This window comes from Cupressus sempervirens, chromosome 11 (assembly GCF_028749045.1).
Source record: "Cupressus sempervirens isolate cs-2001-9-10 chromosome 11, ASM2874904v1, whole genome shotgun sequence".
Lineage (NCBI taxonomy): Eukaryota > Viridiplantae > Streptophyta > Pinopsida > Cupressales > Cupressaceae > Cupressus > Cupressus sempervirens.
The window spans coordinates 766,053,891-766,058,086 of record NC_143128.1 but is presented as its reverse complement, the minus strand read 5'-3'; the positions used below and the strand labels follow the sequence as shown (position 1 = coordinate 766,058,086).

The 4,196-nt window shown below is 34.7% G+C and overlaps 1 pseudogene; it reads right to left on the bottom strand.

Annotated features, from left to right (window-relative positions):
* Positions 1-1,778: 1,778 nt before the first annotated feature.
* On the bottom strand, positions 1,779-2,528 carry LOC149531856 (putative GPI-anchored protein At4g28100 pseudogene; annotated as a pseudogene).
* Positions 2,529-4,196: the final 1,668 nt, after the last annotated feature.

Sequence of the window (4,196 nt, the reverse complement as noted above, 5' to 3'; positions counted from 1 at the left end):
TATTAGGATACCTTGACTTATATCCTAATATATTACAACAATAAAGAAAGGAGTTCTAACCTTGGTTTATAAACACACCAAGGAAAGATTACAACTTCTAACACCCCCCTTTAATCTTTACTTGGGGTAATTACATCAAAGGGTATTAAACCCATAATTTACAAAAATCTGCAACTTAATCTTCAATATGAAGTAATTTGATTGTCTTCAAGCCATATAGAACATTTGTAGATCCAAGAGAAGTACATGAGTCCTTTGAATTTGATCAAGTGGAAGCATAGACACCTCTTCATATGTGGAAAACCAAGAAGGTTCCTTGATGGATCACCTAAAAAATACAAGACAAATATCCACAAGTAGAATGCCATTATATATGCAAATTTGAAATCCTTTTGAATAAGGATAATAAAACTCTCATAGAGAAACAATGAGTAAAACATGTTACCACAAAACAATGGAGATAACCTGATATCAAGATAAATTATATGCTCAAAAAACTGTCAACAAGGACAAATTTAGTAAAAAGCTTGATCAATGCTCTCATGAAAAGAATATTATACTAATGCACAAATGACTACAGACAAGGCCAACTAATGAAGCCAGCATCAATCTTGCATCAATCACGTGGATATAGATAGTCCACTTAATGAGTCATCCCACTGCAAGCTAATGGGGGCATCCCTCCATAACATGCATGACTCATGATCTAAGCAATAATGTATGCAGATCATTATCACATTAATATATGAAAATAACATAAAGGAGAGACATGCTGATCAAAGTAGAATTATCATGATTTTTGTTAGGATAATCAAAAGAATGGATTATGAGGATATAACAACATATTGCCTTCAAATTGGAACAAATCATCTGAATTTGGAGGGAAAACTCCAATAATAGCATCCTCTTCATTGAGGAACAAAAATGGAACAACATGGAGGGAAACTCCATATAAAATGAGTGCATACCAATATAGGATGGAGGGATACTCCATGGGCCAGATAAGGAAACTATGTATCAGTTATATTGAGGGGTCCTACATAGTTAACCTTGAAAAAATATTAAGCTCCCTATGCAACTCAAAAAAAAATATCATATAAATCATGTAGATCAATTGGTATAAAATCAGAAAGTGCCAAAATGGGCATAGAACAATGCTATAAAAGCATAAAAGTGCAACTATGGGCACATCAAAATATCAAAATGAAGGCAAATGTGTAAGATTACTCATAATCCAATTAAATAAAATGATTTAAGGAAGATCAACTAAATATAGATATCAGGTATAAAACTCCATTGAGGGTAAACATGAGTACTCAATTCATTTTGTGAAGGTATAAAGGATGGACCCACCATTAAAACAAGAATCCTCCTGAATTATTATAAATGAGGATATTTACTTCTCAAAAAAAATCTTTAACTTCTCCTTTTTTACTTAAAATCACGTAAAGGAGTAAGAGAGATTTAAAATAAAATATTGCACTTGTCTGACAATGAATGATTTCATGCCAAATATAGGTTGACAAGAGGCAATAATAAAAATAAATGATGCTTCTGTCAAGAGCTAAAAAAAGGAAAAGAATCTTGCATGAAAAGAGAAGAAAAAAAAAAGGTACGAGGAATAGTAAAGATATGTTATAGCAGACTGACAAAAATGAGAGAGCAGCAATCAGTCTGATTCTGCTTTTAAAATTCTCACCATAACAAGCAATCATAAAAAAAGAACCTGAAAATAAAAGACCAACAACTGCAGATTGAGGGAAAAAAAATATAAGAAGCTATATACTCCAAGAAGGAATGTAGGTTGTTTTGTTCTTGGCTAATAACCAGGTCAGACCCATAAGCTCGCAATCCCGGCTATAAATCCTACTCGTTCTGTCTGAGACTTCCTCAACCTCCGTCATTTCATTAAGCTGGTGCAGGGCAGAGAGACATGTAGAACACCCCGAATAGGTAGGATTTCTGCAGCTATCTTCCAGTGCACAGACGAAAGGCAATGCGATCACATGGCACCGAGGGGCTGAGACATTCAAAGCCAGCGGGCAAGTGAGAGTGCTAATCTGGTGAAGTCGTATCCCACAGTAACACATGACGAGGTCGTAAGTGTCATTAGGCTGAGGAATGTGTATTCCATGACCATGCAGAGCACTCTGGAAATTATCAACGCACTTGTGTGAATCATCAGGAAGAATAGGGGAATCCTCTGAAACGGGCAAGCGGAGGCTTTTGAGAGCCATCTTCGCGTGTGCCGCATACAACTAGGCCGCTAAAATAGGGCAGTACTTGTTCCTGTTCAACGCTTTGCAGGCGCCCTTTATACTCCTAAATAGCTCCTCTGTTAGATCTAGCGGGCACGCCTCTATTTCTGATTGTACTGGAATTGCTGGTATCAAATTCACCATATTCGGTTTAAGAGGCTGGAACGTCACACTGCTACTACTATTTTCCTTTGCCAACACAAAATGTAGCAACACCAGGCGGATAATCAAGAATTCTATGACGGAAAAATAATTCTTCAGGCCTTTCATTGCTTGAAGAAGATTATTTTGCTGTGGTCGTTTGTGATAGTCAGTGCACCTTTCAAACCCTAACACTTATAGCACCATTCGCTTTAGCTTAAATATTCTCGGGACCAATGGCTTTTGCCCTTCAAATGTCATACAAGAGAGTAAAATCATAAAAGAAATCAAAGTGAATATCATAATATAGGATCTCACAACCCCAAAGCACATGAGTGCATGAGAGCAATGTGGCACAACATGCAAAAGTTACACAGCCCATCGAAAATCTACATCTAATCTTCCATAGTCAAATTGCGTGTAATTAAATGCATTAAATATTGCCTCCACAAAGGAAGAGCAAAGATAGACTTAAGTGATCAAGTGAATAAGGAAAATGCTAAAAAAAAAATCTATATGTTAAAGAAAACACAGGCAGAAAAATAAAACCTTCAAAAAATATTGCACCCATTGTCAAATACATCAGAATCCAATATGCAGTTGGGAAGTGATTAGATCATAGTAAAAAAAATATCTAGATAGGAAAACCTTTTGGCGGCAAGCCCGCCAAAGGGGGTTAGATGAAAAACTAATATAAAATAAGAAGTAACCTGCACAAATTAGAGCACACAAAAGTTAATCGAGTTTGGCGGTAAACCAGACAAATCCAAAAAAAAAATTCAATTTCTTCCATCTTAAAAAGATTAAAGAAGAAATTAGTGAAATCTCTCTCAAGGGTCTCCAAGAATCGTACCTTCATGCAACCACTCAAAAAAAGATTAAACTGCTCTGATACCATGTTAGAAATGGAAAAAGAAATCTGTAAATAAGCAATACCAGGAAAGAATCTAACTGAGTAAATGCATGAAAAGATATTACCATAAAATAGGAGAGAGAAAGCTTCAAACTCCAACACCATGAGACAAGATATTTGAAAAGAGAAAAGCAAAGAAAACCTCTTGTGACATTATGAATGAGCCATGAAAAGCCTAAGAAGGAAAAGAGAGAGAGAGAGAGAGCAATTGCTCATACAATAATTGAGAAGAGGAAGAAACCTCATTGTTAAATGAGAGAAGAGGGTCATCTTTTAAATAGAGATGAGAGAGATGAGTTAGAATGTAACTCCCATGTCTATGAATGCCACCATTCATAAGTGTGTGAGGCCAAGTGTGAGATTCCTCTTAAGGAGGAATAATCTAAAATTAGAAATTACAATAAATATTTGTCCTCACATATTCCACTAGATGACAGAATAAGATGTAGTGGAAAAAGGACAAAAAAGAAATATATTAGGATACCTTGGCTTATATCCTAATATATTACAACAATAAAAAAAGGAGTTCTAACCTTGGTTTATAAACACACCAAGGAAAGATTACAACTTCTAACACAACTTCACTAGTAGACCAAGGACCCATTGACCAAAATAACTTTTGAATAATTGAACATTAACTATAAAATATTTAAATTATAAAAATATATTGATAAATATATTATATAATTTGATAATCTCATTCCAAAGAAGAAAAAAGAAAAGAAAAAGGAAAATGTTATATTAATCCTTCTCATTTCGTAATAAAGGGAAAGTTTTAATCAAATTAGTGCAGACTTTAGGTAAATGTTGATTTCTTGTCCGCAACAGTCAACATCTCTGAGGGAAACAGTTTTTCGTTTATGTAATTATTGATCTCATTCCAT